This window comes from Onychomys torridus, chromosome 23, assembly GCF_903995425.1.
Source record: "Onychomys torridus chromosome 23, mOncTor1.1, whole genome shotgun sequence".
Lineage (NCBI taxonomy): Eukaryota > Metazoa > Chordata > Mammalia > Rodentia > Cricetidae > Onychomys > Onychomys torridus.
In genome coordinates, this window is record NC_050465.1 from 62,224,373 (window position 1) to 62,234,561 (window position 10,189).

A 10,189-nucleotide genomic window follows, 5' to 3' on the forward strand; every position below is an offset into this window, starting at 1 on the left:
CCAAAAAATTTACATTATGATTCCTGAAAGTAGCAACATTACAGTTATAAAGTAACAATGAAATTAATTTTATGCTTGGGGGTCACCACAACCCGAGGGACCATTTTACAAAGGGACTCAGCATTAGGAAGTTTGAGAAGTGCTGATTTAGAGGAGCAGAGCTGAGAGAGGAACAGATGGACCCAAGAAGAGCATCAAGGACAACACAGAGAAACGTGAAATGAGGATCACTTGGGCAGAGGCCAGCAGGAGCCATTCACTCCTCCTGACCTCCATCACTGCACTCCTGGATCCCAGATGCTGTTCCGAGGGAAACTGGGTGAAGGAGAAGGACAGGTCTTGAGCTGACTAGGCAGTTAAATCAAGAAGGTGGGTCTTAAGCTGAAAGAGAAATGACTGAGCTGTCACCAGGGTTAAGTCTGTACTTTTGCTATTGGAAGAGAGATGGAGTTGATAAAAATGACTGAGCACAAAATATCACACCTGTCACCTGTATTTTGTGTCTCACTATTTGTTTGATCTGTGGTCCATTCATGTTGGGACTACAAAAGGAACTCCATGGAATATGCTTATTAGATAATATGCAATACACAAACACATTAACCAAACCTAATTGTTTTGCTCAGTCTACGTATATGTATGTGTATGCACACATAATGAATATCACAGTCTCCTAAGTTGTCCTGTTCTGATGACTTTAAGAAAGGAAGACAGTGAGAGCCATGTTGAAGACCAGCAGTCCCTGAAAAGCTCCAGTGTTCCAAGGAAGCTAGGTGAAGCTAGCCTCCTGCACGAAGGATCTGAGCTAAGAAATGATGGGGAGGAGGAAAAATAACAGAGAAATGCATCCTGGCTTCCTACCCTGGGCCAGTGAACCCAGACAGAGGAGGCGGAGTCTCAGATTTTATTGTACAGTGGAAAGGAATGATAGCTGGTTTTAATAACCCCAGCTATGTTGTTCTAGCAATAGCAGTGTGATTGGGGGGAAAAGAGACTTATCTTCTATATATGCATACTGAAGTGTTTCAGGAAAAGAATATGAATTTGCAAAACTAGAAGGGTAAATATGTGACAGTGTGGGGAGAAGTGAGATTATCACAGTGTAGGAATATGATCCTGGGTGACAGGAAAGCAGGCTGCTTTATTCTGTTCTTCTTTGGTTCTTTTCAAGACAGTTTCTCTGTGTAGCCCTGGCTGTCCTAGAACTCGCTCTGTAGACCAGGCTGGCCTCAAACTCAGAGATCTGCCTGCTTCTGCCTCCCAAGTGCTGGACTTAAAGTCATGTGCCACCACCATCTGGCCCATTTTTGTTTGTTTGTTTGTTTGTTTGTTTTGTTTTGTTAATTTTATTTTTCAAGACAGGGTTTCTCTGTGTAGTTTTGGTGCCTTTCCTGGATTTCTCTCTGTAGACCAAGCTGGCCTCGAACTCACAGAGATCCACCTGGCTCTGCCTCCCGAGTGCTGGGATTAAAAGCATGCTCCACCACCACTCGGGTCCTGTTCTTATTTTTAATAATCTTTGAAGAGGTTTGTATCAGTTATCCCTCCTAGAACAAGACTAAAAATTGGCATCATTCTTACAAAAATAGCACTAGTAATATTTTCATTTATAAAAACCTCACTAAGAATTTTAGAAGGATGGGAGAAAATTATGCTCAAGCAGCTCTCCTGTTTTTTATTTTATTTTGTTTTTGAGACAGGGTATCACTATGTGGTCCTGGATAGTTTCAAACTCAGATTCACCTGACTCTGCCTCCCGAGTGCTTGGAATAAAGGCGTGTGCCACCACCACCTGGCCTGTCAGCTTTTCTGGCTTTGCTTATTTACCCTCTCTGCCTCCTTTAAGAAGTCAGAAAACTGTTAATGGGGACTAGGAGCACTTGTGTCCCCATGAAAACGTGGAGGAAGATGAGGGTTTTCAGAAAGTCTGAGGAATCCTTTCCTTTTATCCTTCTCTCCAGGCGCTGCCCAGGCTGAGTCAGAGCTCTGCCCTTAATGTTCCAGACGGTGATGTCATTGCCCTCGATCCAGGAATGAGGGCATCAAGGGAGATGAAGCAGGAATAGAGGAGAATATCAGTTCGGTTCGAGAAGGGACTAGCAGAAGCTTGCTGTGCAGTGGATCTGAATATCTGCTTCTCTTCTCTACGTGGTCCGTGAAGTTTTTTGCTACCCATTTGCTTCCGAAAATGTAGAGATGCAAATGTGTGGGACTTGGCTATTTCCTCTCCTGGAAGAAAATTGATGGATAATGGTTGCCCTACCATATTTTCTAGTAGTCATTCAAGACTTCGTGGTTTAAACACCAATGCGCTCCAGGCTTAATTCTGTATCCACCTGTTCCCCCAATGTGAAGTAGTAGGCTTAGTATGACAAAGGGAAGCTCAGCAGAACAGGGAATGTACCTTTCTTGGGAAGATCTGTCTGCAGCCTGGGATCCTTTCATCAAATCTGAAACATTGTTTTCAGAACCCCACCCCACTAGATGCTAAGAAAGAACTAGGCAGAAATGGTGTGCTAGAATTACAAAGCTGCTTTATGATTTTGACCATGATGGAGTTTTTTTTTTTTTTTTAACTATTTAAACAAGGCATAAACATTTAGTAAAAAGAAAGGCAGCCTCTCCAACGCAACAGTGTTAGTTTTTTTTGTTTGTTTTTCGGTTTTTTTGTTTTGTTTTGTTTTGTTTTTTTTACTATTAACTGTTCTGTTTCTAGTGTGGTGGTGAGTCCCCAGATCTAAGGACGGTCTAAGAACCAGGCATGGCAGCATAGGCTATCTAAGAGCTGGGCATGTTTATTTCACTAAGTATGATGTCTTCCAGGTTCGTCAAATGAATCAGAATCGCCTTCCTCTTGAAGAGTGAATAGTATCCTGTTATATTATCCTGTTACATGTGCATTCCATATTTCTTTTAAATCCATCCTCCCATCAAAAATGGGTCATTTCCACTTCTTGGCTAATAAATATAATACTATGACAAATACAGTGAGTGCATATATCTCTTCAATGCCTTTAATCATAGGCTTAGAAATGTAGTTGCCAGATTATTTGACAGTGGTTGCTAGGTTTTTTGTGCACTAGGTCATATGACAGCTCCATGCTCTTTCCCACATCATTTCACAGTCCATCAACAGCTCAGAAGGGTCCTAATTTTTTTTTATAGAAGCCACCCTGATTCATGAGACATGACTTCTCTGTGGTTTCCCTCTGTTTCTTTGATGGTTAGTGATATTAATCAGCTTCTTAAAAAACTATTTATTTAAACGTATATGTGTTTGCTCACATGAGCTTATGTGTAGTAAATTCATAAGCCCACAGTGGCCAGAAAACAGGGCCAGATCCCCCAGAATTAGATTTAAAGCGGTTGTGAGAAGCCATGTGGGCGTTGGGAACCAAACCCTGGACCTCTACAAGAGCAGTAAGTGCTCTTACCATCTCTCCAGCAATCTGGCCATCCTTTAATGTGCTTGTTGGTTCTCTGTATGTCATCTTATACTCTGACATGCAGGACTTTGTCCAGGTCTAAATTATTTTTGTCACTGGGTGGTGGTGACGCACAGCTTTAATCCCAGCATTTGGGAAGCAGAGGCAGGTGGATCTCTGATCTTGAGGCCAGCCTGGTCTACAGAGAGAGTTTCAAGATGGCCAGGGATACATAGAGAAATCCTGTCTTGAAAAAAAAATTTTTTTGGTCAAGTTCGTTCCTGTTGCATCTGGGTATGATTCACACCCACCAATCCTCCCCCCCCCCCCCCCCCCCCCCGCTTTTTTTTTTTTTCTGGTTTTCTGAGATAGGGTCTCTCTGTGTAGTCCTGACTGTCCTGGAATTTGCTATGTAGACCAGGCTAATCTGGAACTCGTAGAGATCTGCCTGACTCTCTCTCTCAAATGCTGGGATTAAAGGTGTGCACCACCACCAGTGGGCCGATATGACTCCCATTTTACACAGGTACTTTGCTCACACGTTCTCATGTGTCCCCTTCCCACCATGCTGAATATGTCCTCTAAGTAACATGAAATTTAAATTTACTTTAGTTACTTACCTATTTTGCGCACTATTTTTACTGCCATATCCAAGAGATTATTGCCAAAATCAACATCATTAAGACTTTCCTGGTTTTTTTCTTCTAGTTTTATAATGTATTGTTATTTAATCTTTTTTTTTTCTTTTTCTTTTTCTTTTTTTTTTTTTTTTTTTTTGGTCGGGGGAGAGGGATTGGAGACAGGGTTTCTCTGTGTAACAGCTCTGGCTGTCCTGGAACTCACTTTGTGACTAGGCTGGCCTTGAACTCACAGAGACCCTTCTGCCTCTGCCTCCCAAGTGCTGGGATTAAAGGCATGTGCCGCCACTTCCCGGCTGTTATTGAATTTTATGCATATAGGAGTGCAACTTCATCCTTTTAAAAGATTTTAGTGTATTTACTTTATTTTATGTGTTTGACTATTTTGTCTCTGTGGATGTCTGTGTACTACGTATGCATCTAATACCCTCAGAGGTCACAAGAGTGCCTTAGACCCTCTGGAACTGGAGTTATGGATGGTTGCAAACCACCATGTAGGTGCTGGGACCTGAATACGCGTCCTCAACAAGAGGAAGCAGAACTCAAACCTCAGAGCCATCTCTCCAGTGCCCCCAACTTCACTCTTTCATGCATGGATGCCTACTTTTTCCTGAACAGTATTTGTTGAAGAGATCGAATTTCTCCACTAATGGTCTTGGCACACTTGTCAAAGGCCACTTGTTTATATTTAAACATGTGGGAGTTTATTTCTCGAGGCTGCATAGTACTCTCTTGGTTTATTTGTCTGTCTTAACAACAGCACCACATTTTGGGGGTTGAACCAAGGGCTTTTTGCATGATAGACAAACACTCTACCACTGAGCTATGCCTCTGCCCCCCCCCCCCCCCCCCCCGCAAGTACCTTTTGATCTCTGTAGCTCTGGAATATGTTTTGGATTCAGGAGTAATTCCTGAACACTAGTACTTCCCAAAATTGTTTAGGTTATCTGTTGCCTCTTGGGATTTCATGATGAGATTTTCTGTTTCTCAAAATAAATAAATAAATAAATCATTGGGGTTTTGATGGTGATTGCTTTGACAGTCTATAGTCTTTAATAAATGCAGTGAAGACTCAAAAAATGTAATGAAATCTCCCAAGGCAGCAGACAAGTATAATGTGTGGAATTTCCCCCCCAACTTCATTGTAAAATAAAATTATTATAGAGGAAATTCACACTGATAGCTTCAGTGGATCCAGTAGAAAATATTAGACAACAGTTGATTCCTTTGACAATCGTGGTCTTGTTAAAAACAGTGACAGCTATGACTATAAAATCATGCCACTTGCTTGTTGTAGAAAGAATTTGTATCCTTTTACTTCATGTTACTGTGATCCAAAGAAGCATTTCCCAAAGTTATGGTCCCTGAAATATTAATTCCTCAAAAAAAGGATTTTTTTTTATTTAACAAGCTGGGAAGCATTTCAAACCCCAGTCCATATCCTACAGCTAAAGACTGGTCATTAAAGGCTCTGAGAAGCAATATGGCAAGATGTGAAAAATGAGCTCAATGTTGTATAAACTAGTGTATACCGAACGTTTACAGATGAAGACAATTATTTTTAGTGAACCTATGACTAAACACACTGTGAGTAGAGGATTTCAAATGAATGGTTTTTAGAGACTGGATGGTAAATACCAAGATTATTCAGAGCCGGGAAGGACTGGGGGAGAATGGATTTCCCCCTTTGCATCTGTTATATCCTGGAAGTGAGATTCGGCAGGCATGGGGACCTGGATGGAGTGGCAACAAGAGAGACTGGGCAATTTCTTCCCTATACCTTTTGCATCTTCTCTGGGAAGCCATGCACCATCTCAAAGGTTACCATGAGTTTGCAAGAAAGGAGACAAAGGTTTTGAGGAAGAATTGCACCATTCGAGATTGGCTCTGTGATGTGGGATCTGCTCAACTGCCTTTATGCACACAGATGATTTTGTAACATTTCCCTAGGATGGAAGTCACCAATATATCACCTCATCCAGCATGCTTAATCACAATTAGTTGTTTGTGTATTTTCTCCTTGACCATGATATAGCCTTCCTCCTAATTTCTCTTTCATTGCTAACAAATTGCATCTTCCAAAACATCGTAAGAGTTCAAAACCCTTTAAACAATGTATTATTTATCTTTCTGGCCACGCAGATTCCTTTAGAGTCATTACAATCCATCAACGGTGCATTTGCTGACTTAATAATAAGCAGATTTGGTTTTCAGGAGACTGAGGCAGCCGTAAAGGGCAAACCCATTAGGGTCTTTTACATCCATTAACAATGTGCGGGGGTGAGGTACTGACTTCAGCCACCCCACAGCTCAGGAGCCTGAAGTTTATACAATTCCAGAGGCTCTTCTTCAGAGAAGTAATTTAAATTACCAAGTAATAAGAAATATTAAATATCTGCTTATAATCATAAAATAATGTACCACCACCACTACCACCACCACAGGAAGATGTTGGAATCTGACAAATTTTTAAAAGTTCTCAAAATTTTGGAAAAACAAAAGCCTGTTTACTGTCCAGTTATGTTATTCTCCCAAACACAACTATTTTTTTGTCTGTAAATTATTTGATGACCCAGGCATAGAACAATGATGTTTCTGTCACACTTTACACATCAAGACTGGAAGGAGAGAGTAGTGTTCTCTCTGGGGCACCCAAGGTTGCTTCCTTGAAGACTCCCTCTCAGATTCACCACTGGCTGCTGGGCTTGTCACATTACCATGCCTATGGAAACGTCGCTCAATGCTCTTTCACAGAGGAGCTGGATGGTTTCAAGGCCACTCTGACTTCGCTTGGTTTGTTGCAGGGAGTCATCTGGTTTCATTTTATTGGTTTTGCTATTTTCTTAATAATACGTTTTTAGTATTTGAAATTATAATATAATTACATCATTTCTTCACTTCCCTTTTATTCCCCCAAACCTTCCCATGTACCCCTATGCTCTCAAATTCATGGCCTCTTTTTCTTTGTTATGCACACGCGCGCGCGCACACACACACATACACACACACACACACACACACATAGATTCCTAAGCACATGAATACAACCTGCTCACTCCAGTCCTCATAAAAGGGTAGCAAGCACTCCTAACCACAGAACTGTCATCTCTCCAGTGCCATTGAAGGAAGTGATCTGAACTCATGGTGCCCACTGGCCAGCTGTCCCTTGTTGTCCCTAATGCTGTGGCACAATTTGAGGTAAAGTTGAACCTGGCACTTTCATTTCTCAAGGTTGGGTGTGCAAGAAGAGACGGTGGTTGGATTGTAACCACACATTGTTTTGTATCAGGATAGCTAGCAGTAACTAAATTATGAGGAGCCTATGAACCACATAAATATCCCACCAACCAAAGCTATATGTATCTTCATCAATGTCTATTGTTATGGTCCAAAAACATTGGTGATGTTCTGTTGGTGGAGTTTTTCTGTCCCATCTGCCTGTTTCCAAATAACTGGCAGCTGCTTCCCAAATAACTGACTCAGAGACTTAATATAAATTATAAATGCTCAGCCAATAGCTTGGGCTTGTTACTACCTAACTCCTATGTTTAAATTAACCCATACTTCTTATCTATGTTTTGCCATGTGGCTCATGGCTTGTTACCTGATTTTCTACACATACTGCTTTCTTGGTGGCTGGCTGGTGTCTTCTCTGACTCTGCCCTTCTTTTTCCCATCATTCTCATAACTTGGTTGCCCCACCTATAATTCCCACCTGGCTACCAGCCAATCAGCTTTTTATTAGACCAATTTGAGTGACAAATCTTTACAGTATACTAGAGGGTTATTCCACAGCAATGTCCTAGCTCCCACGCCACTCAGCACAGAGGGTAATAGGGCTAAAGAGCAATTGAGTTGGAAGGAAATAAAGCTTTCCAGAATTTGCAGTTACATATCACACTCCTATAACTGCAGGAACACGTGGCTATGGGGACACATACAAATTCAGGCAAGGAGCCTTTTAGCTTCATTACTTTCAGGATAAATCCACTTTTAGTTGAAATTTAAGTTTCTTACTCTAGATGTGGTTTTGCTGCCTTTGGAAGGGTCACACTTACATCTTAGACTTCAGGATTAGATCTGGAGAAAAACACACTGTCAACGCCTGAGAGACGTGTGCACGTCTGTTCCAGCTGGCCAATTATTAAATCTAATAAAACAATTACTTGGCATTATGTGGATCAGTGATTCCTAAATTTGGCTGTGGATTTAAGTAAGTCTGTGTAACTTAAAAATATACATTCTTTGGCTTGAAGTTCAGAATCCTGATTCTCTAGGCCCAGGGTATGTCCCTGGAATCATGCATGGTAAACTTGATTCTGCTGTGCTGCCAAATTTCAGAATGTCTGATGGGGAAAGAATATTTGGATCAATGCCCATGGGCCCATGGCTCCACAGTAGAGCCAAGGGGGGATCTTAACAGAGAGATTTTGACTTGGAGGAAGGAGAAGCAGTGAGCCTTCCTTCCAATTGAGACTAGTTCTTAGTGGGCTGGAAGAGGGTTTGGGATTACCTCTACACACACACACACACACACACACACACACACACACACACACCACACCCTTTTTTGCATAAATAAAAAAACCCATTTCAGGAGCTGGTGAGATGGATCAATGGAGAAAGGCATGTTCTCTCATGCCTAACAATCTAAGTTTGACCCATCTGCAGAACCCATGTAGTGGAAGGAGAGTGTAAGTGGCCTCTGATCTTCACATGTCACTATGGTATGTACACCTACACACATACACACACACATACACACACACACACACAGCACATACAAATGTAATAAAAACATATAGATAGATAGATAGATAGATAGATAGATAGATAGATAGATAGATAGATGATATAGATATAAACATTTCAGGTTAGTTGTTTTGTTTTTTTTTGTTGTTGTTTTTGTTTTTGAGGCATGGTTTCTCTGTGTAGCTTTGTGCCTTTCCTGGAGCTCACTCAGTAGCCCAGGCTGGCCTCAAACTCACAGAAATCTGCCTGCCTTTGCCTCCTGAGTGCTGGATTAAAGGCGTGTGCTACCACCACCTGGCCCATTTCAGGTTAGTTTTAACAAATGGCAGCTTACTGACTCCTGGGGCTATAATGTCCATCAGGCAGGGTTGAATTATGTTTAAAACAACTTGACACCCTCTCCCTGTGTGCCTCCTACTTGCAGATATGGATATGAACTCTCAGCAACTGCTCTAGAGCCATGCTGCTTCTGACTTTGGAGTCATGAAGGATACAGGAGTAAAGGGGCTGTGGAATCTTCCTCTGTGGTTAAGAAAACGCACCGAGGCCATGTGTGAGGCAGGGGGGTCCCTGCTTGGAGGTTCTGAGAGATCATTTCATGGAGCTATAAAGGTGAAGCCTGGACTGTGTTGGAGACCCCAAGATGTTGGAGATTCTAGAGCCATGTGATGTCTATTAAGGAGAGCTGCAGACAGGGAGTGAAGCCAGCCCAAGAGAGAGAAGTGTGTTGCAGTCAGCAAAGCTGGAAATGGTGAGACATCTAAATCCTTTGGGTATGGAGCTACAGGAGTTTGAGTTTGCCCTGCTGGGTTTCAGTTTTGCTTTGGTCCAGTATTTTCTCGTATGCCCCATTTCCTCCCTTTTGGAATGGGTGATGCATATTCTAAGCCATTGTGTGTGCAAAGTATGTGATTTGATTCTTGCTTTTACAGGGGTTACAGCTGGAGAGTGCATTGAGTCTCAGAAGAGACTTTGGATGTTGAAACAGTGTTGAGATTGTAAAAGGCCATGGTGACTTTTGAAGTTAGACTGAGTGCAGTTTGCATTATTGTATGGCCATAGTCTACAGGGACCAGGAAGTGGAATGTGGCAGTTTGAATGAGAATGGCCTCCCATAAGTTCATATATTTGAATGCTTGGTCCCTGATTGGCAGAATGGTCTGTGAAGGATTAGGACTTGTGACCTTATTGGAGGAGGTATCATTGGGTATGGGCATTGAGGTTTCAAAGCCCAGCCATTCCCAGTTCGCTCCCTCCTAGTCTCCTGCTTGGGGATCAGGTGTAAACTCTCAGCTACTGTTCTAGCACCATGTCTTCCTGCTTGTGGCTCTGCTCCCCACCATAATGATCATAGGCACACCCTTTGAAAGTGTA